This window comes from Artibeus jamaicensis, unplaced genomic scaffold (genome assembly GCF_021234435.1).
Source record: "Artibeus jamaicensis isolate MK-2021 breed Jamaican fruit bat unplaced genomic scaffold, CSHL_Jam_final scaffold_369, whole genome shotgun sequence".
Classification (NCBI taxonomy): domain Eukaryota; kingdom Metazoa; phylum Chordata; class Mammalia; order Chiroptera; family Phyllostomidae; genus Artibeus; species Artibeus jamaicensis.
Window position 1 is genome coordinate 13,889,815 of NW_026522042.1, and position 23,759 is coordinate 13,913,573.

At 48.0% G+C, this 23,759-nt stretch overlaps 1 protein-coding gene across 9 annotated transcripts in view; it reads right to left on the bottom strand.

The window, feature by feature from the left end:
* The window catches only part of PDZD2 (PDZ domain containing 2), a 321,357-nt gene that overhangs the window by 99,011 nt on the left and 198,587 nt on the right, over positions 1-23,759 (bottom strand). The window contains exon 1 of one of the 9 annotated variants that reach the window (XM_053657282.1): positions 22,645-22,846. The exons of the other annotated variants lie outside the window; for them this stretch is intronic. The gene's annotated coding sequence lies outside the window, so the exon portion shown is untranslated. Of the gene's footprint in view, positions 1-22,644; positions 22,847-23,759 lie in introns of those variants that run through there. 9 annotated transcript variants of the gene reach the window in all.

Here is a 23,759-nt window from a genome sequence, read left to right on the forward strand (position 1 = left end):
TCTGCTGGCTGGTGTCCGGCCTGGCACGTCATAAATGCCAATACATGACACCTCTTTCCTTTTGGAAATGTGCTGGGTAGTCCTAGGCCAGCCAGTTAAACTTGCCTGCAGCTATTGTCCTGGATGAAATCCTGGGAAGGTGAACTCATAGAACGGAGTGGTCAAGGCCAATTCTGTGGCCAGAATGGGCCAAGAGCACCACAGTGAAAGGGATTCTCTGGAAAAAGCAAGTCCACAGGGACAGGCAGGGAGTCAGAAACAGATCTGCAAACTGAAGATCTGAAAAGGTGGGGAAAATGTGCCTCACCAGGGCGCCCACGTGGCCCCTGGGAGGCAGCGAAGCACTCTGAGGGGTGCACGGACCTGAGTCGCTGGGCTGAGGGGTGCGGCTGTGCATGCACCAGGGGCTCAGGCTCGCCCAGACGGGCAGCGCAGAGTCCAGCCAGCCGCAGCAGGCACACTGCCTGCCAGAGAGACAGGAGACAGATGTCTTTCGAAACACAAACCGATGGCGGCCTCCTGCTTCACTTCCACGTCCATCTGGCCAGGGTCAGGCTCCCAGCTCCCAGAGCAATTACATGCGTTCTGACCTGACCTGAACTCCGGGGAGGGTCCCCGAGGTCCTGGAACTGCCCCAGAACTCAGGGTGGAGCCTGGGAGGCCGCCCATCCCACCAAGCTGCGGCACGGGCTGACCCCTGAATATTTTGTAAAATATGTGAGCTGCTGACAGTGATATAAGAAACTGCCACGAATAAATCAGATGCACGTGTGTGCAAGGAGCGAGACCACCTCTCCCAGCATCCACTTTCCCCTAACCCACCTTTCCTCCATTTACCCAAATATCTGGAGGACAACCTTTTCGGTTCAGCTGCCTCCTCCACGAGGGCCTCTCCCACTTTTCTGAGGCAGGAGTTTCCAAAGCCTGGTCGTTTTAACATGAGATGTTTCAGTGTATTACAATGCGAGGAGATGGTCAACATCATGACAATGGTTTTTAAATGTCCAGAGAGGGTCTCTGCAGACACACGGTTTCAACTGCGGGGGAGGACACTCCAGCACAAACAGCCGGCTCCTTGGCGGTAGTACGAGCGAGGCACAAGCAGGTGTGGGTACTGGCGTCACAGGCATGTTTTAGTATTAGGAACTCCCTTCCTTACAAGAGTTCTGCACAGGAAATAGCTGGCAGACGGCGCGTACTAGACTTGGAGCTCTCCCACTCAGAGCAAACGGAAAACATCCAAAAACAAAGTCAGAGCCATGAGCTGCCTGGAAAAACAAACACCCCAAAAAGTTATTTCTTGAAATGCGCACCAGGAAAAGTAGGATCTGGAAGAATCGGGAATGGGGAAGAAACACGAGCACGGGCCAGAGGACCTCCTCAAATCTCTGGGGAAAAAGCACACGAGAGTTTTCCACTGTGGCCCTGTACCACTTAAACTCACAAATACTTCTCTCAGATAAAGGGACATCTGAACTTGGTCCAGCTCCCTGAGCTGGAGGGCCAACCACACCCACATTTCACCCAGGCTGGTGTTCTTTGAGGACGGCAGCGGTCCTGGGTCGGGGGGTGGGGGGGGACACCCAGTTCGCCAGATACTGAGAGGGCTGATGTGGGCCCCAGACTGTGTGTGGGCAAGAACAGAGCAACACTCAATTCCTGGGGTGAGGTTTGGGTTTTTTTTTTTTTTTTTTTTGCTCTTGTTAACTAACACTTTGCATCCTGAGTTCTCTTAGGTGATTTCCTCCGAACAAGGCTTATTGTCGTCAGTCTCTCAGACTGAGCCCTTATGGCCTCCCTTCCTGTCTCACGGCCCCACGGGATTTAGGTATTACTGCCACCACTTGGTCTCAGAAGGGCAAACTCCCAGCACCTGCAGCAAAAGGAGAGGATCCCCAACACGGCTTCAGGGAAAGAAGTTAGGTTTGCCAAAGCACTTCTGTGCAAAGTGCCATTGCTGCTGTTTCTTAAAGACCTGTTGAAAGGATCAGGCACAAAGCTTATCAGGTCCAGTTTCATTAACAACATCTTTGAAGAATATAAATAAAAATGTGACTGGGTCCAAAGGGGCTTCTCACTTTGGACTGGTTTCAAATGGCTAATGTTGCAGCTCCAAGAGTCTCCAGATCCAGACCCTGTCTAAAGAAAACGTGTGTTTGTCAGAGTTGACACGAGCCCATTCTCTCTCCTTCTGGGGCAGAGGTGAGGGATCGCAGGAAAAAAGCAAATGGGAGGAAGAACAAACCGGAAAAGGGAGGAGTCAGAGCTCATTCTTTTCTCAAATCCCAATAGGATCAATTACTGAAGCTGTACTTTAAATGCTCCACCTCAGATTTCAAGCCATTGCACAGACGTCCCTCAGAAAGCCCAGAGACCAACTACTGCAGACCCGTCCCCACTTCCACAGCCAGAGTGGGGGGCTGAAGACAGCACTCAACAGCCCCAGCCCCCACCCCAAATGGGAGGTCCCCTTGACACATTCCATAGCAGATCAAGAGGAATTCTGATCTTGCCAAAGAACAATTTTCTCTAAAAATTAAGGAGATGATATAAAGACAATAGGTTCGAAAATTGAGCGCAAGCATCGGGCTCGGTGCTGACAAAGTGGCGAAGACGGCAGGGGGTCCCCGCCCTCCCAGATCTCACAGTCAACCTGTAATAATTTAAAAGATGTAGGTGTCATTTATATAATTATAGAAATTATATTATTGAAATAAAATTTTATACAACATAGTACCCCATAAAATCATATTAAAATTTATTAGTGATTGGAAAATATTTGATAATATAATAGAAATAGTAATATATAAAATGAAAAAAATATAATATAAATTTGGCTTTTTGTTCTTTTTTAAAAGATTTTATTTATTTATCTTTAGAGGAGAAGGGAAGGAGAGAGAGAGAAATATCCATGTGTGGTTGCCTCTCGTATGTCCCCTGCTGGGAACTGGCCTGCAACCCAGGCATATGCCCTGACTAGGAATTGAACCTCAATCCTTTGGTTCACAGGCCCACGCTCAATCCACTGAGCTACACCAGCCAGGGCTGAATTTGTTTTTTTTTTAATGATATTAATTATTTGAAGAATGTTTGAAGAAGCACAGGCTAGTTCAGAGGTTTCTAAAGGAGGGACTGGACGAACCCTCATGCACTGTTGGTGGGAATGCAGACTGGTACAGCCTCTGTGGGGAACAGTACAGAGGTCCTTCAAAAAATTAAAAATGGAACTGCCTTATGAGCCAGCGCCCCCAGTCCTGGGAACAGAGCCAAAGAAAGCTGAAACACTAATTCAAAAGAATATATGCACCCCTATGTTCATCGCAGTGTTATTTAAAGCTGTGGTACATTTACACAATGGAATATTACTCAGCCATGAAAAAGAACAAAATCTTTATTTGCACCATCATGGATGAACCTAGAGGGTATTATGCGCAGTGAAATAAGTCAGACAAAGATAAATGCCACATGATTTCCCTTACATATGGAATCTAAAGGGCAATATAAATGAACAAAAGTAGAAACGGACTCATAGACACAAAGAACAGACTGGTGGTGGCCAGAGGGGAGGGAGCGTGGGGCTGAGTGAAAAAGGCGAAGGGACTGAGAAGCACAGATTGGCAGTTACAAACCAGTCATGAGTGTGTAAAACAGAGCACAAGGAACAGAGTCCATTACATTGTAATTACCATGCACGGTGCCAGGTGGGTGCTGAAAACATCAGAGGGGACACCTGGTAAAGTATATGGTTATCTAACCACTATGCTCTATACCTGAAACAATACAAAATAATATTGAATGGGAACTGCAATTGAAAAAAAATGTTTTTAATTAAAAAATGAAAATAAAAGAGGGACTGGTCTGCTTTGGCAGTGCACACACACAGGCAAGGTTTTCCCAGGAAGTATCAGGGGCTGGAGGTCCAGCAGAGGCAGCTGAGCTGGGTAGGCTCGGTGGGGTCGGTGGTGTGGGGCTCAGATTTGAGCAGGGAGAGGCCGGCTGCAGGCAGAAGTTGAGGCTGCATACAAGGCCTTGGGCCAGGACTTTCAGATGGAGAGTCTCTGGGCTGAACAGTGAGTGTTCCCCCAGAACTGCCTGGAAACTCAGAATTGCTACCTTACTTTGAAATAGGGTCTTTGCCAATGCAGCAGGTTAGGGATTGAGATGAGTTCCTGCTGGATTAGGGGGAACCCTGAACCCAATGCCGGTGTCCTTCTAAGAGACAGAAAAGAACAGAGACCCAGAGAAGAAGGTGAGGTGGAGAGGAAGGTGAAGATCGGAGCGACGCATCCACAAGACAAGAAATGCCGGGGTTCCCCACGACAAGCCGAGACAGGCACTGGACACCTCTCCCCCGCCTCCAGAAGGAACCGGCTCTGCCTGCGACTTGATTTTGAACTGCTGGCCTCCGGAGCCCTGAGAAAACACATTGCTGTTGTTTTAGGCCATCGAATTTGCACTCCTCTTCATAAATGGCGGCCCCAGAAAACAAAGACAGACTCCTTCCCCTCCTTTGGCTCTTTGAAGACTTTTTGACTCTTGAACTTTCACAATGAGATGCAATCTTGTAAAACTTCCAAGACCTGCCTAACATAATTTAATGATGTTTTGCATGGTTATATAGCCAAGTGATTTTTAAATAAATATACCATATTGATAGGCTGTCAAAACACTTTAAAATCCCTTTTAAATACAATATTTAAAACTATCAAGATGCATTTCTCAGTTTCACAAGTGATACATGCTTTCATTCACTATTAATCTATAAGAACAAAGATGATTTACTGACTCGTGCATCATTTAAAATATTTAATAATATGCATCATTTAAAAATATTTAAAATATATATTTTAAAATAGAGAGATAAATTACCTTGTGATACATATGGAATTAAGAACAGAGGAAAAAAAAACCCTGCCATTTTTTTCTTGGATGTTAACAATGTGGGGTTTGAATCATAGAAAATGTCCTGCTGTGTGTTTTAGAAGTATGATGTTTGGAGTCGAGATGACAAGATGAGAGATTTCTAGCTGCAACTTGTAATCGCTTCCCCCCGAACAACACATTGCAGGGGTGAATACGCAGTCTTTGCTACATTGGCTGGAATGAGACACAGCTGCTACATATGAACTTCATTAGATGAACGGAACTTGAAGATCTGGTGAAGACCATCTTGAGGAGACCAGTCACTGTCAAGTTCCTCATTGGTGGCAATCACCGGTGTCCCTATGCCTCTTGTCTTTTGTGACTCATTAAAGGCACAGCAAACAGGGATATGACCAGGCAGGGAAAGTGATTTCGGGACCACACAACGGGCAAAGCCACTGCGGTGGCCAGAGCTGGTCTCTGAGTCATGAGAACACTGGCTGCTTCCCCTTGTTCAGTACCTGCTTTGACATTCTCAACCCATTTGGGAGGGAAAATGTTTAAGCAATCATCTTGTTTTCTGATTTCCAGCAATACACTTGAAGTCGACTCCAGGACCACCTTTCACAACAAAGGTGTTCCGTGAGCCAGGAGCCCCTTTGCCAGCTGCGGGTAACTCACAGGTCTGTGAGGTGCGACCTCCTGCCTGCGGGTGGGAGCATGTGGACCTTGAGCTTCACACAGCTGGAACCACTGGGCGGTGACTTCCCCCTGGGTGGGAGCCAACGGGCACTAACTGTGCTGTCATTTCAGCCTCTCTTCTCACTAAACACACTTCAGAGGATTTTCTAAAAGGCAAACAAACCCCATAAAGATGTCAACGTGTATTACCCATGTTTCACACAGGTTTCTAAAGGGCCCGAAACACTGGAACAAACTCAGTTTTCCTCTCTGCACTTCCTCCTACCAACTGAGAGGTGCCCGGAGCTCATGTTCTAACTCGGCAGGAGCTCCCTCCTTTCCCTATAGCGCTACAGGCGGACGGACATGTTCCGTAACAGAATGCAAGACTCCTAAAGAGACGAACAAGCAAAATGAAGCGGGAAGAAACTCAGATTCAGAGAAGAACCTGATGGTTGCTGGAACAGAAGGGAGTAGAGAAAGGAGTGGAACAGGGGAAGGAGGTTAAGAAGCACAAACTTCCAGTCATAAAATAGATCATGGGGATGTAATGTACAGCGCAGGAAATCAAGTTAATGACATCCTAATAACTATGTACGGTGACCGATGGTCACCAGACTTACTGTGTACATTAGGTAGACAAATGTTGAGTCCCTATGTTGTGCACCTCAAATTAATATCATACTGGGTGTCAATTATAACTAAAAATAAGTAAATAAAAAAGACCGGCCACTTGCATTGCGCAGACCTCATCTAGATGTATTTGTGAAGGGAGGAGTCCCGACTCGCATCTTTTTTAAGACATGACCACATTTCTGACCCGCACCTTCATTTAGCAGGGCAATTTTCCCTATTTGCTACTTCAAACGCCACTGTATACAGTCTTTCAGCCTTATATGTAGGGGAAAATGGGGAAAGGTCAAAAGCATCGTGTTCAGCCAAGTGTTTTGGTGGAAGGATACAAGACCGACCTCGTAACTTCTGGGGTTGTTACACATTCGCCAGGATGGTTCAGCAGCCTCCTTTACTGTTATTAACACTACCCTGCTTTGGTACAAGTCTTTGCATCTTACAAGAGTCACCATGAGTAGTATGGTTATGATCTGACCACCACGAACTCGGGAGGTGGGTGAGGAAGATGTGACTGGCTCCACTGTCTGGGTGATGAAATCTAGGAATGGAGATGAAGGAGCTTCACAGACCCCTTCTGGCTGCCTGGTCTAGAGCCCCTTCCCCCCCTCTGCACAGAGGGACAGGAGATGGCAAAGCGCCGTTTTGCGGAACTCTGGCCAGGAAGATCTTCCAGAATTCTCCCTGTGCTGCAGGAAGGGCGTGATGCGCACTGGGGAGTGGGCGGGATTATGGTCGATCCAGCAGTTTACTGGATAAAACACGAGTTTTGGAGTCTAGCAGACCTGGGTTTGAATCCAGGTTCTGTCACTTACCAGTTGTGTGACCTTAAAATCAATGATGTATTTTTTCTTTTTCTGCCTTAGTTTCCTCATCTGAAATGGGTTACTATGAGAATTAAATGATATTTAGATGTAAAGCATGAAGTGTACAAATGTTCACAATGACCATATCCAAGCCACCTGGGTTACCTGTAGAGTCAACTGAGTGTATATAAAAATCCCCCCTGGTGAAGGGAAGGCGTTAAAACCCACCTGCTGAGGATGGCACTGCTGGGCAATTGGATGCCAGCCCCTCGGCCTGGCCCATGTGCTCAGGGAGAGTTGACTCCACTGTGGCCCCAGGAGGGACCGTTCACCCTCGGAGCAAGTCAGCCTTTAACCTGGCACCTACCACAGTGCGTATGAGCCACCTGAGCTCAGAGCACGAGCTCAGCCAGGAAGGGGGCTGTTTTGAAGGAGCAAGAGGACAGGGAAAGTCTCTAGAATCGTCTGTCTACCAGCATGAGGCTCCTTGATCCACCTCTTCCCAACCTCTGGAGAGGCAGGTCCCCTCTGGAAGTTACGCCGAGCACAGATCCCGGATGCCCTCCAGGGCCTGGCCATGGGCTGATCACACTCCACTAGACACCGGATGCTGAAGCTTCTACAGCCTGGTCCCTAGTGGTTTTCACAGGACGCCATGTTGGTCGACAAGACCACACGCACCTTAGATGGAGCAGGCCGCTGGCCCTTCCGCTGCGTCCTGTCCCTGCCTCCCCGGCCCGCCTCCAGAGCGCAGGGTGTTCCTAGGCACACTGTGCGTCAGCCGTCACTATGCATTTCACAACTGGACCGAATACGATTTTCAAAACATACGAGAATCTCACAAAAAAACACGCATTTAGACAGGAAGCCAGATTTTCTAAATGTGAATCACTGTAAGTGAGGGAAGGGGCTCAGAAACAATACCTACTATAAGTTAAATGTGTGTTTGCCATGGTCCACACACTGTGGTAAGCACATCAATAAAATCACGCAATTCATAAATACCTTCTTTTTTTCCGTTTTTTTACTGAATGTCCTGGGGTGACATTAGTTAAAAAAAATGTATAGGTTTCAGTGTACAATTCTATAATACATCGTCTGTATTGTGTGTTCACCGCCTGATGTGTGAATACATTTTCATGGAGAACTTGCATGGTAAAAAGTATATTGAGTAAAACGTGATGATCGTGCCTTCATACAACCCTCAGAAGTGACTCCTAGGACTTGACTTTCAAGTTAAATTTTTTTTGTCTGTGTCGTCACCCATAAGTTCAGCCCGTCTTCTCCTCCTGTCTGACTTCCTGAATTTATGGTCTTGGTGGCTTCCTCTCCCTGGATAATATTCTGTTTTCTTTCAATACTTGCACAGATTTCAGTTTTGTTTAGCTCTTTATTCCACCTGGAATTTATTTATGTATTCAAAGGCAGAACCTAACTTTATACTCGTCTCTAAATAGTTCTAGCTAACTATTTCAATAAAATTCACTAAAAGACTGTCATTTGTCCTTCCATTTTGAATGCCTCCTTTTCATACACCAAATTGGGCCTCTTTGGGATTCCCTACTCTGTTCCACTGGTGAATTTGTCAATTTTTATGCCATACCATTTGAATTACTACAGCTTTGAAGTAGAGTTTGCTAGATAGTAAAAATGCCCAATTGCTCTTATTTGTTCAAAAATTTCTGAGCTATATTTACTCACTTTTCTACTTTTTAGATGAAGTTCAGTTTATCTGTTCAAGGCTCCAAAATAACTTTCTTCCAGATTTCGATGGAAATTACATTTCCTTATAAAAAAGGAAAGGAGGATAGCAGAATCTAATGCCCTTAAAGGACTGTCTGCAGAGCCCATTTGCTAGGTACAAATACTCTGGTTGTGATACGATAAGCTAAGATTGCCCCTATTAAAAAGGAAACAACTAATTCACCTAGCCAGCACTAGTGGTCAGCTTTGAATCTTCAGAGAAAAATCTCAATGCTGTAATCAGCACCCCGCAAGTTTTCAATTGAGGTTATGAAATCTAAGAAGATTTTCTTTAAAAGTTCTTCCTTACCAAATCATAAATCAAAGGTGTACAGAGGTTATAAATTCAGACATTCCTATCACATAATTATTTCAAATCACCCTCTCCTCCAGTCTAACCTGAATTTCAGAGTGCAGTGTTTATGATATAACTACAGATCTCTTGGCACAGCTATCAAAAAATGTTACCGTAGACATTTAGTGGAACGTGTCCAATTTTAAACTAAAAACGGTTCTTTAAAAGAGAGTTTAAAATTCTGGCATCCTATTTCATGTAATAATTACAATTCAGTAAAGAAATCATAATATTAAGACAGTGGCAGAGTTCCATTAGAGATGCTTGACCAAATTTTTTCCTTAAAAAGAAAAATCCAAAAAAAAAAAACCAAGAAAGGTTTAAACTTGTTTCAAGGTGCAGTAAGAGACAGACACGAGACCTATACTCATAATAGACAAAAATCTGGTGCTGGTGCCTGTGGCAAAGGCAAAGAAAGCATACATATTCTGTACAAAGACTCTCCATTCCATGTATTTCCTGTGCTTCAGGAGACAGAAAGACAGCAGCTCAGCATGAATGAAGTGCAGGGGTCGCACGTAAGAGCGCCGACTTCTCCGCGCTCTTTCCCGCGGCATTACGCAGACCTCTGCCTGACGTCACAGCCCATTCAAGGCGTGAGTGGACTAAAGCAACGGTGGCGCATGGGTGCAATGGAGGGCTGGTCACCAGGGGAAAGGAAAGGACTGATGATGCATGTAGCAGCAGGGAAGAACCTCAAGTGCATTCCGGTGTTAGAGTGGAAGGGCCACATGCAACGTGAGTCCATTTACATGAACTTCTGGGGGAGGGTCTGACTACAGGGTTGAATGGTCCTTCATCCTGGGTGTGGTGGTAATCCACATGACTTGTGCTTGCCAGAATTTACAGACTGATACAACGAGAAAGTCTTCCTTCAGTTTCTGCCTTACGTTAGCATAATGTTTCGATTTTGTACTTTCAGTATACTCCCCTTAATCCTTTCTTCTGAAACTGAGCAAAATTTATTATGCTAAAGAGTGTCAGCGAATTACACTTCCATAAACTTATTATCATCATCATTGAATTCAAAAAGGCTGTTGCGAACCACGCCCTCACCCTGTCTTCCCCCGCCTTCCTCCGTCCACCAATAGCAAGTCGGCTATTTACTTGCTTATGGAGGAAGGAACCATTGAATGGAGCTCAAGTGTACAAAACGGTCTACCTTGCGGGTTTGAGCTCTTCATTTTCCCGACCACCCCGAACGCACCTTTTCAGGACAGGGAATGTCCTTCTCTGGACATTCCCTGAGGCAAAGCAAGTTCACAGAACAGAAGGCTGCTGCCTGGATGCTGGTCCTGGGCTCCTGGATCAGAATCTGATTCCGTGAGACATTTTAAGCAAATCCACAAAGCTTCAGTCCAAACCTCTGGGTGTTCACAGATAGTCAACTTAATTCCATGAGGGAACCAGCGAAAGGCACTGCAACATTTGACTGCATTAAGCACACGCCTACAGCAAAGGAGGTGATAATCCAGTTTCGGCTGAGATTGTGTGTAGAGAGTCTGATTCGGTGCAAGTGCCAACATTCAAAACTGGCAATTCTGTTTTACGATGAGCAGCTGATGAGACTAAGGGGGCTGCCCCAGAGAAGATAATAAGGAAGGTAGAGGGTAGGAGGGACATAATGATTTTACACACACACATACCGGAATGATTACGTGGACAAAGGAGTAGACCACGACATGGTAGCCCAGGTTATAGGATTAGTACCAGTGAGAAAAATATTAAGTAGTGGAAGATGTTTGGCTGGATGAGTCAAAGGCGGTAACTTTTGAACACCTAGTGTTATCCCAGGGTGAAACGGCTGCCTTCTGAGGCGGGGAGGCCACTGGAGATGCTGCCTGCAGGGTTTCTGATTTCATGGAGGCTGGGTAAAAAGACTTACATGAACAGAAGTGACCAACAGCAAACTGATGCCACTGAGAGGCCAGGCCACACCCAGGACAGGGCGGGGTGTCTGGGAAAGGCAGTACAGGAGAGGAGAAGAAGGGAAAGGGAGGGATGTGGACATGCATTTCGTTCAACGGTGAAGGAGGAGGAGACCAACTTCATCTTCTTTGGCCTGCACAGAGGGCAGATGAACGTTTGTGTGGCCATCCAGTGTCTGATTGTCCTGTGGGTGTGGGAGTCGCTCCCACTTAATGGGAGATGGTGAAGAAGGGACACTTATTCTCTGTCCCCGATCCCAGGCACCGCCACTCCACCGGCATTTGACTTAGATCTGGCCCACTGGAGGCTCCTGCCTGGCTCTCTGGACCATGAGGAAGTGATGTAAGGACACGGGGACGGACGCAGACTCATCACAGGAGTCTAGTGATGGTCGTGGTGGCAGTGGTGGCGTGCCAAGGAGTGGCACCACCTCTTGCCCATTCTCCAGTGCTCAGACCTCACTTCCTTTGGCTCCTATGAGCCACCCAGTATTCTGCTACAGAATTTCCTGTCCACTCAAATGAGCCAGAATTGATCTCTGCTGCTTGCCACTTAAAAGTCCTAACTGTTGGAATCACACACAATGGGGAAGGGAGGGTTTCAAAGCTATTTTACGTTGTCCTCATGTCATGCATGAGGATGAAAATCTTTAAAACTTATATAGTTCTTCATAGTGACTATACATGGAGAACTTAATTTAAAAAAAGAGAGAATATTAGGTTCTCTACTGTACCCTTACCCCGGCCCTAATTGCCTCCAAGATTCTGAAATGCTGAATGAGGGTTGGGAGAGGCGGTGGCGGTGGTGGTGGCAGAAGCTGGCGTTTTGGGGTTTTTTTTTTTGACCCTGACATTTTCTAGGTAATTCTAATACAGACTCTGAGTCTGGCATGTGGGTTTCTAAGCAAATGAAAATGACTCGAACCGCTTAACAAAATTCATATTAGTTAAGTCTTTTCAACCTCCTCGGTGTCAGACAGGATCGGACCGAGATACTGGGGTCTGCAGGGTGAATCTTAGCTCCAGCCCATCTCTCTGTTAGCACACAGCTCCTCCCACAAACCCCACAAGCCCAGGCCACCCCACGCCTCCACTCTGCACTCTCGCCCTCTGGGAGGGAACGTGCTTCTCGTTCCCTCTGCCCACGCAGATCCTACTCATGCAATCGACATCCTACTTAAGAATGGCCCCTCCCATGATCTCTTTTCCATCCATCCCAGCCTAGGGTTTTTCAAAGCATCATGTGATCTCAAAGTTGGGGGAGGGGTCTCTAGTAAACACATGCCATCTATATCACCTCATTAAATTACATACTTCTCTCATTAGAATTAATTTCTTATAGTTTATTTCAAATTTCATTGTAAATATTTACACCCTGTCTCTCCAAGTCCGTAAGTTTTCCTTAAGCAAGTCTGCAGAAACATACTGGTGCTTGATAGCATTGAGGTTAATTGTCATGGAGTGAGTCTGCGTATTCATAAGCAGTACCATTTGTGTGTGTGTGTGTGGGGGGAGTAGGCTCTACCCATTCTAGGGACGTCTCTCTGTTGGAACAGCTGCAGAAACTTCCTGCAGATATTCCAATCTGCCTGCTTCTGCATCTAGTCTGGAACACGAGGCTGAAAACCCTGCCATTCTCAAAGTGATAAATCCTGAAGCATTTTCACTACTCAGAGCAGCAGAAAGGACATGAAAGACAGTCCTTGCTTCTGACAGAAAAACATCCTGTGACTTATAGTGACTTACATGTACCAACTCGCTCACCCCGAAGGTTCCTGGCTCTGGAGCCCAGCTGGAAGGGGGCCATAAAGGGCAGAGAGCGTGAAATGATTCACTAATGGGCCATTAGAGCTACTTTAATCAGGAAACTCAGAGGTGATATATTTCCATGGGAGTCCTAATCCATCCTCCCCTCTCCCCCAAGGAAAGCCTTTCATTGGGTAGCAGTAGAACAAAGCATTTCTTTTATATGCAATTCTCAAAGCAATTCTCTTTGGCACCACTCACCAGACATGTAAGATCTTGGGGGCAATACAGTAACATTGGTGATGAGAAGGCCACCTTAAAATGATATAATTCTTTGTACTTTTCCCCCCCAAAGCCCTTCATGTATATTGTTTTGTTTGCTTTTCACAACTGCTTTATAAGGGAGGTGACACCGAGAGAATTATCCTCATTTTACAGACGGGGAAGCTGAGGCACTGAAGGATGAAGGGGTCTCATGAACAGGTGGGGCCCCCTGTGCATTTGGGGGCCTCGACTGTCCGCTGTGGAAGTTGAGCATCAGGATGGCCGACGTCACTCCTCTTTTAGGGCTAGAACTGGGGACACTGTTTGGGTTAAATGTGGTCCACATTTCACATTTATGGGCATTTGATCACTAGTGCTCAAATGGGACACCCCGGAAACAAGGTCCTGGAGGTGCAGTGAGTCTGTCCGGGGTGTGGTCTCCATACAGGAACCCAGATGGCACCCGATGCTGGTTCAGCCGTGAAGCCTCAGTTTCCATAAAAGGAGGGCTCTGAGTCGGAGAGAAAGGGCGTATAGAGGTGGTTTTCAGACTTGGCTGATCATACGACTGAGCTGGGGAGCCTTTTGTGTGGAGAAAAAGGAGAGACTACTTTGCAAGATGACACACGTTCATCACGCACAAGATTTAAGCGAAAAAGAAAAGGAAGTCCCCAATCACCATGGCCCATTGGTGACAGGAGAGCAGTGACAAAAAACCATTCTGAAGCAGGTGGCCACCAGCAGGGGGGTTTCTCAAGGCCATGGGCATGTCTTGCAAGGAAGACTCCAGGCCCACCCCCAGAACCGGGCTGCACGCCCTGCGGTCTGTTTCACAAGATGCCTCCTGGAAGCCAGGGGTGTCAGGCATGGACGGGGAGTTTTCTCGAGGAGACTGGCATAAAATGGCACGTTTTTCCAGAGAAATCTCCCAGTCACCGGGTGCCGTCCATGTTTCCTCAAAGCTGGGACTGCCACTCCTGGGGCTACAGGGAATTGGCTCCAAAAGTTGAAATAGTAAGAAAGAGTTAAAAGAGAAAAAAGTAAGAGAGTAGAAATAGAAGGAGTCACCCTGTCATAGCTGTGCACCTGCAGAAGCCTCACCTGCCCCATCCACACACATGCAGCTCCTCAGGGAGGACACGTGGACCGGCAGGTGGGCAAGGAGACCGGGACGCACCTGGATCCCGTCTCAGGCAACAGCTGAGGTTTCAGGCAAGAAGAGGCTGGAGATGTGGGAGCTGAAGCAGCACAACAGGTGGGTCACACCAGGAGGAGAGGAGGCGAGAATCGGGGAGGAGAAAATGGGGTGGGGTGGGGGGTGGTGGGCGTGGTCTCGGGGGAATCTAGTCCAGGTGACCCCAAGGCTTATGGGAACTCTGGCACGATTGTTTGGCCATAGGCTAGAGAGAAAACGCTGAGTCTGGGTCCCTGGAACATTCCTTAAGGCTTATTCCACGTTAAGACTTTCTACTCAACCACCTCTCTCCTGAGAAACAGGGCTGAGGTGGCAGAAACAAACAACAGATGGCGGGACCACATTCATTCACTGGAAGGAGCCTTCCTGCACCAGGAATTAATAAACCGGGTTTGGATGCCTGTATCCCAGCACTTTGACTAGCATCGGTCCCCTGGCAGCTGATAGCCCCTGGTATTTGGGCAGAATTGCATTTCCGGACCTCTTCGGCCGCCCTGTGAAGCCACCAGCTGGCCATGTGGCAGAAGGGTTTGACCCAAGCCAGCAGTGCACCTTTAGGAGACAGCAGGTCAGGACTGGGGCCACGGGGGTTATTAAAAAAAGCTGCTTGGGCCTTCGAGGTATGGTGACTTTTCTCCTTATACTCTCTGCCAAAGGACCTTTCTTCAATTTGCAAATGTGTATGAAAATCTTGCAGTGACACAAACGTGCATCATCTAATGACACACCTAATAAATCACCCTTGGGGAAAGGAGAAAGCCATGCCCAGTGCTCCTCAGAGGGAGCATATGGTCCCGGGCACACACAGGGATCAGATGGGAAATGCAATTGGCTGCAGGCAGGCAGCTGCCGTGTGCGCTGTGCGGCTCCCAGCGCACCTGGACCCTCCCAAGGGCTGCAGCTGCAGTGGCTTCCTGGGCCGGGCATTCCCACGGCAGAGCCACCTGGGAGACACACATCTGCTACCGTGCCCTTTACCTTGGCAGCCTCTCCCAGGCCTGAGCCTCCCCCACATTCCCTCCAGCCTGGCAGTGACTCTGGGCTCCGAAAGACAGAGCATAGGACACTTCGAAGCAGGTGAACTTTGCTTGTCCTTTGAGATTCTCCCACTTCCCCTCTCCCAGGACACGTCTTGCCACAAGTGTTATAAGAATCAGGCTATTGCCTGCAACTAAGCTGAGTTACAGTTACTGGAAGTGAATTTGGAAAACACTGGCCTCTGTTAGGGCCAGAGCCTGGCTACTCTGAATTTGCCAGAAATACAGAAATCTCAGGCTCTACTCCAGACCTACTGCATGAGACAGAGTCTGCATTTTATCAAGATTCGCAGGTTAGAATAAACACTGTACTTAATGTTTTTCTCCTGGTAAATAAAGATTTTAATAAATATCAAGTGGGTAGCCTTTAAGATAGGTTTTTCTTCTTCCTTTTTGGTGGGTCAAACCATTTTCTTCTCTGCTAGTTACTGCATTTGCCTTTTTGGCTTATATCAGCTGGCTTCTACGTAAGTTCCTACTACAGAGCTAAGCACTTAGATGTTTGATAAGTATTCTGATCAGATGCTGTAGGTTGGGGTCTACATATTTCTGAAAGAGCTATTCCAGGCTACATTCTGAATCGCATCACACTGAGTAACTAAAATAGTCCCATTTTGGAGGGAGCCGACTTCTCCATCTGCAGAGGCACTTCAGACAAATGTGGATTTAATATAAATCACTGACACTGAGCCCCCAAACCTCCCCCAGCTCTGCCAGAGCCTGGGGCAGGCTCCCTATCTCTTGGATCATACGCATCTTCTCGGGGTAATTTTCTTGCCAAGAGTAAACAGCACTTCCCACAGCCATGTCAATTGTGGTTCCCAATGTAAGATCCATTCTCAGAAAAAGCCAACATCGATTTGCCCCTGAACTTCAAAATTGTACCTTCAAGGCACCCACCCTGCCCTGCAGACTATTTTCCCCTCACACTCACCAAAGTGCCGTGAAAGGGAATTGGAACCGCACACAGCAGCCCTGGGGAGGTCATCTGACACTTGGCTTGAACTCTCAGAGCAAAGTCGCTAGTCCACCACGAGGCAATTCCTCCGGCAAAAACGCATCGGGGGAACACGTTTGGGCCACGCGTTTACAAGAGGAGAGAGACCTACAGCTTTAACACAGAGTGTTAAGGATCTTTGCTCAAAAATAGCCACGTCCCAGGCCCATGTGAGCACCATGAGTGAATTTCAGCTTGGGGCCCTTTTCCCTAATGCACGGATCATTCACACTCAGCTTTTCCTCACCTGGGCCTGCTCACCTAAAAAAAAAAAAAAAGATTTCTGAACCTTGCATTCCGAAGAGGCTGTGAGGCGTCAGCTGCATTGTCTTTATCTGGGTCTCCACCTGTCCTGGCTCAGGGGCTGGTCATCTAAGACATGGTCCTAAGAAAGAAAATAGGCTGGAAGCGGAGGAAACCTCACAGATTTGAGGGTCAACCTGCGGATAACACGAGTCTATCACAGCAAATCATACCACAGTAAAACTGACTTTAAAAATCAGCACTGCATTATTCACTAGCACTGGACCTAAAAAGGTAGCTGAGGAGCCCTGGTTGGGGGGAGGGGGGCTAGGTTGGTTGGAGAGTCATTCTGTACAGCAAAAGGTTGTGGGTTTGACTTCGATTGCTGGTCAGGGTACATGCCTAGGTTTGGGGTTCAGTCCCTGGTTGGGGAGCATATGGGTGTTTCTCTCTCTCTCTCTCTAAAATCAATAAATGTATCTCTGGGTGAGAACTAAAAAAAAAAACTTAAAACACATGGCTGACTACGTGTACGGGTTGAGAGCTCAGCTTCAAGACTGCTTAGTAGCAACCCAGACCTTGCTACTGCAGACGAAGAACCCATGCTAAAAACTAGGACCAATCAGTAAAAACTAGAACTGATCGCAAGATTGCTCCCCATTCTGAAATCCCCATGGGAACACTGCAGTGAATTAAGCCAACAGAAGACGATACAGATGACTAATGTTTTTCCTAGTGAAAGCTGGAAATAACCGACTCCACTCGCTTTTAAGGTGAGCTGTTAAATTGTTGTTGCTGTAAGAGACTCATTAAGAATGTCTAATTAGTTATAGACATAAGAATGTCTGATGCCTCAGCATTACGAAAATGGCAGCGTGTCCACCACACAAAGTTTCATTGGGCCCCTGGGTGGGACCCCAATAAAGTCTCCGCGCACCGAGATGTCTCCAGGTACATTGCTCAGCCCCGGTGCTCCCTTCTCCTTTCACACTCTTTGACTCACTGGAGGGAGAAACTGAAGTCAAGCAAGTTCTAGCCTGTAAGGAGGATTGTGCAAAGGACTGAGCTCTACAAACCCAAACTGCAGCCTTCGTTTCTGCCACCTCTTCCCTGCAGTGCTTAGAGGCAATTTTCTGTCTCCCAACCAGGACTTTATTGCTCCCTTGCCAAAACCGTCTTGCATCTGTTACAATAAAATACCTGTGATGTTTTCCAAAGCCAGCAGCTTACTGCCAACAGTCAACCCTCCACCCGACAGGCAACCGTCTGGGAACTTAAGTCAAAAAGCCCTGCAGGGTGAAGTCAAAGGGAGGTTCCTTGGAAGACGGACCCTCCTCTTGCTGGTAGAGCCAGGCAGCGGGGGAAAAAGAAAAAACACTTTTGACAAAGGGTCAGAAACAGCAGCAAAGGGCAAAATGAAAGGGCTGCTGTCCCATCAAGATGCATGCTTTTCAAATGAGGGTCAAGTGCAGTGCCTTTGAATTTCCTCCCACTCCCCCCACCTGGGGCACTTCCAGTTGTGTTCTTTGGGTGGGAATTCTAAATTGTTCACTGCAGGACCACTTTTTTGGAGGGGTAGGGAGGGGAGCTTGTTAAACAGTTTCAGTTTTTATTAAAAGGGCCAGGCTTGGGGAAATGTGACGTATGAACAGAAGGCCATCTATCGACTCCTTAAGGGGGCAGCCTGCAACTGCTGTTTTGCTCCATGGTCTGCGGAGTCTCACTGGAATGGAGGCCTTGGAACTGAATTAACTCTCAAGGGTCGCTCTGGTCCTTCCTGAGACTTGCCCGACTCTGCCGATTTCCAACTTGGTTTCCATCTTCTAATTCAGGAAGAAAATTAGTGTAGAAATGAAAAAAGGGAAAAAAAGATGGTCCATGTGTATCTTGCTTTAAGCCAGCCTGACTTAAAGCCTCCAAATCTTGAAATTAGAAAAAAATACAAACTATGGGGCGATCTTTCTCTTTTACCAAGAGTCACTTTTGGTCCCTGTAAGTCTGGTGTCCTCTGGTGCATGTGAAACATGGTTGGGTTGCTTCTTCAGGAGCAGACGACAAAATGGGAGGCAGACCCAGAGTCCCAGGTCAGTGGCTGTCATGGTCTGACTCACCATAGAGGGCCCTCGGAGAGGACCCAAGGCCATGCCCCCAGGTTGTGCCCTACGGAGGCCATCTGTGGAGTCACAGAGTGGTAGCAGGTGTCCACACCCACGCACAAGGCAACGTGGGCAGATGTGCCCACAGGGGCAGCAAAGCCATCGGAAGTTCTCCGTGTGGCGAACACTCCATCTCCTCCTGCTAGCCGAGCAGGTGCGTGTTGACAGAGGAGGAAGGCTGGCATCAGGTTCCCTGACCACCAAGGAAGACAGAGTCCAGTAGGGGCCTTCTGTGCGAGAGGGATTTTGTGCAGCGCCCCCTGGACCCCACTGCAGGAAATGCATAGAGATCACGTCTGGAAGCGAGAGGGGCATGGCCCATAGACCTTCTTAAGAGGGACAGAAATTATGGGTCCTCTTTCATGGACATGGTTGCAAGTTTTCTGTTTCTAATTCAGAATAACTTCTTTTTGCCCAGCTGTTCCTCCCCTCTAGGTTTACACACTTTCACACACGTGTGTATGCACACACTAGCTCAGTCTTTTATCCCATGCACCATCAGGAAAAGGGTGAGAAAAGAGGTCAGATTCCAGCCCTGTTTGGATAGCCAGAGGGAGGGGGCAGATGCTCCAACTTTGAGCAGACACTTAGCCTTCTCAACACCCTACAAATAAGTGGGCTAACTAAGGGCTGCTCATGGCTTGGACTCCACTTTAGCCCATGGTCAGACTTTGCCTGCCTGGTTGTCCTGCCTCTTTATAAGCCAGCTTGGTCACATGCCTCCAAAGTGGAAGGGTCCTTCTTGCCACCGTGAGACAGGAGTGAGTTCTAGAGCTCTGGGGCGTGCGCTGCTGGCTCACACACAGAGGTTACTCTCCCTCTGATTGTGACCTTCTGGCAACCCAAGGCCTGCCCCACTGAGTCTGGCCGCACAGCAGCGCCGCACCCTCTTGGGCAAACTTGATAAATTCCCTCGGGGGCCGTGATTCCTAACTGCCCCTCGTTTGCAGAGTCCAGGCCCATGGGCTTGGCTTCCAGTTGAGTTTCAGCAATTTTGGAAAACAGGTTTCCAATGGTGTTTGAAATTCCAGCACATACAGGAATAGCAGGTTGCTTAATCTCTAAACTCAGAGCCAACCACCTTTCTAAATACGGACAGAGGTGCTGCCTGGTTCACGTTGTGGATTCAAGGCCCCACCCCCGTTGCTCCGGCAGCGGGACTTCACCAGGGCACGGCCACCATCTCGTTCTCCGGCTCCCGTGGGCCCCGCGTGGCACATGTTTCCACCCCGCCTCACTGGTTTTCACCTGTCAAATGGGGCCCCACCCCCATTCTTCTCTACTGACCCCAAATCATTTCCAAATACAGGGTTGAGATGACGGAAATGTCCTGTAGAAAAAAACCCAAAGTATGCCGGCCATTTTTCTTCTGAAACTACAGCCTTTTTGTGAAAACTTCCTTGGGCCTCTGCGGAGGACGATGAAGTCAGTTCTTATAGAAGAAGTCAGTTCTTATAGAAGAAGTCAGCTACTTATAGAAGTCAGTTCCATGTTCAGACTGGCAGTTTCGACACAAGAGCAAGGTCATCAGACTTTCCTCCTGTCTGATTAGAAATGACATTAACAATGGAATACCGTGCTGGTTGAGAATAACACGTTCAGGGTTAAGGCTGAAGGGTCTATAGCGAGCTTTCTTAGACAGCAATAAAGAAACACTGTTCTGAATAGGAGAAAACAAGATGTCCATATCCACTGAACTGTCTATCTTACTTATTTTAATTACAGAAGACACTGCCCCTGCAAAGTGGCAACACCAAACAACTCAGATTGTAGAAGTCTAGCAAAGCAGTCAGTCCTCAAGAGAGAGAGAAGTGACTCATTTTTGTGTAAGTTAGCAGAATTTCGGTCCCCATCAGGTTCTTTCAGCAGGGGATGCAGTCAACATAGGTAAGTCTCACAGGATCTGCGTCGGCAGCTTCACTGACAAGGGGAGAGAATGACGCTCTAATCTCAGACCCAGAGTTCATTTCCCATTGTTTGGACCTTGCAGAAAATCTTCAACTTCCTTGCTCCCGAAGCTACCCTTTTGGAGGCAATAATGCCATTTAACACAGACTGAACAACCAAAATCAGTTTCCAAAACAATGGCCCATTCAACCAATGAGGGGCGTCAACCCACTGGTCATACAGCTCACAGTCGATGCTAATGAGGGGCCAGCCACCGTTTTCTCTAAGGGGGCAGGTAGCAAATATTTTAGGCTTGGCAGGCCCCATCTGGCTCTGCCCTGTATTCTTTTTTGTTTGTTTAATGTTTTAAATGTAAACTGTGTTAGCTCGAGAGACACACAGAAACAAGCTGGGGCAGTCTGGACTTGGCTTACGGGCGCGGACCTCCACGTTTTTCCAGAATGGGCCTTGGAAAGGCGCCTGTCCCTGCCCCCCCCCCCCCCCCCCCCCCCAGCTCAGTGTAATCCACTGCAAACAGCCCCTGGGACAGACAGGGGTGGAGGGTGGGAGACAAAGCGAACAAATGCAACAGGGGGGCAGCAGGCAGGAGAGAACAACAGTTCCCTGGAAGACCACAGGAGGTGCTATTTCCCTTCCCATGCGACGTGGAAGGCAGAGGAGACGGAGGGGAGATCAGCGAGCGGTAACGCACAGGCCTGCCTCGACTGAGCAAAGGCATCTCCCAACCCTTCAGGCCTGAAATGCAAAGCCACAGGATTTGGCCACCACAGGCAGGAGGCCAAGAGTCAGCCAATGAGCAGCAAGCAACACCGCTGGCACCTCGGCCTTCTCAGACACACCCCTGTGGGTGTAGGGCATTCTCCAAAGCTCAAGCCCAAGAGCCCCAGGACGCGGGCTGGCCTAGTTCACTGAAATCAAGCTCTCTACCCAATTCTGATGCTGTTGCCACTCTGACCATGCATGCCATTTCTGACTGACCCCACCTGAGCTCCATTTAACACTCTAACCATGTCATTAGGGGCAAATCCATACCAAAGTACTCAGGTGCCGATCAGAAGCAAGGCCTGGAAGTGGCTCAGAAACCCAGGCTTGAGGTGGACTTCCTCTGTCCTGCTTCCCTCAGCACAAGCCCCTAGGATGGGGGGGGGGTGCTCTGAGACTCAGCTACAACCATAGACAGGATCCACAGATCAGTCCTTAAAATTTCCTCGTGGCTGCGATCCATGGCTCTTCTTGTTTTTTTTCCCCTACTTCTGAGTATGAAAATGTCACGGCAGCCTGGCCGGGAGCTCAGTGGGTTAGAGCAGCACCCCAATACACCAAGGCTGTGTGTCTGATCCCCGGTCAGGACACATATGAGACACAACTGATGAATGCATAGTAAGTGGAACAACAAAATCAGCGTTTCTCTGCCTCTCTCAAAATCAGTAAAAAATTAAAAGAAAATGTCACTGTGACCAGTTCTAACTCTCTGCCCCTCATTCCCCCCACTCCCCTCCCGTGACAAATTTTCAGGATCCACACTTCACTTTCACAGTACTTTCCACCTCCCTGACCTAGAAGCTGAGCAGAGGCAGCCTGCCTTAATGGAGAGAACATTAGTGCATTCGGTCTTCACCCTGAATCCCGGTCAATTCTGGACATTTCACAGCTGTTAGGCACCCACCCTCTTTCTTACAAAGCAAAAATTAGCAAGCACCTTGCTGCCTCTGGCACAGAAACATGTACCAACAGTCAAGCCTGAAGTCAATTTCTGGTCAACTATCTTCAAAGTATTTGTTCACAATGCCTGCAGTTCATTTATCATCTCCGAAATTTAAAGTCAGTTTTAACTTAAATACTGCATGATTTGGGGTGATATTTTTAAAAGCAACCCCCGGGATATGCCTGTCACTTGGCCATCAAACTAGGAACAACAACACAAAAATCTCTTGCCTGGGCAGACAGCGCGATTCAGGCTCAAGCCGTTTCTCATGTCAGTATCATCTACTCGTTTCTCACACTTCTTTTTTAAGTAAGCCTCTGGAAGACAAGGAAGTCGTGTTCAGAGAGACGGGGTGTCGCTCTTAGCTGCTTGGGTCTCCCCTCCTACCTGTTTTGTGAGCCGATCAGGTGAGCGTTCTCTGTGCTTCACAGCCACTCGCCTAGGACAGACTCCAGAGTTTGTTGTGGTTCATTTCCCTTCTCCGTTCAGTTCGTTCGAGTCCTGGGTTATTGATGATCCACAAAAATGTGAGCCATGCCAGCGTGTGCTCCGACATCCTGCCAGCTTCCCATGCTAGTCAGCTCAGGAGCTGACTGACTCTCTCTCTCTGTCTCTCTCTCTCCCTTCTTCCTGGCTTCACCTCCCGAGCTCGAGGGCCCCACCCACAGCACTCAGATCGTTTTTCATTTATGAGTGCATCCAGCTAAACTGTGTTTGTAAGAGAGCAAGCCAACCTCTGCCCTGTGAGCGTACTGAAACCATGCTGCTAAAAATGACTTCAATTTGCTGGAAGTATAGGGCGGACCAGTTGTGGGGGCCGGCAGCGTAGAGCGGGGCGGTAGTCAGATCCAGGCAGAAGTCATTCATGGCTTCCTCCTGCCGGCACCTGATGGAGGTCCGTCAGCAAAAGATGCACACCTTGGTGATGGAGTTACGGTAGTTTCCTTATACAGACACCTCCACAGCATGCCACGAACATCAAAAATATACCGCCAAGCCCTGGCTGGTGTGGCTCAGTGGAATGAGTGCTGGCCTGCGAACCAAAGGGTTGCCAGTTTGATTCCCAGTCAGGGCACATGCCTGGGTTGCAGGCCGGGTCCCCAGTTTGGGGGTGCCTGAGGGGGAACTATGCATTGGTGTTTCTCTCCCTCTCTTTCTCCCTCCCTTTCTCTCGCTCTAGAAATAAATAAAATCTTTAAGAAAAATATATCTCCAAGGTGATAGTCAAGAAACTTTCCATCCAGCCACCTGACACTTCACAATGAATTAAATATTTTATCCACACTTAGTAAAGGGCCAAGTTTCTTAATGAATTCTAATGGGAATAACAATTGAGACTCTAATTTTAAAAAGAAGCCCACCGCACTGGTCCATGAGGGCTGCTTGTCACCACCTCCCCAGCCAAGGGCTTTCCCACCTTGCATCCCAGGTCCCCAGCCGCTGAGCAGACTGCTGGCCGGCCCTTGGGGACACTGGCTGCTGCTCAGCTGTCAGCAACTGCG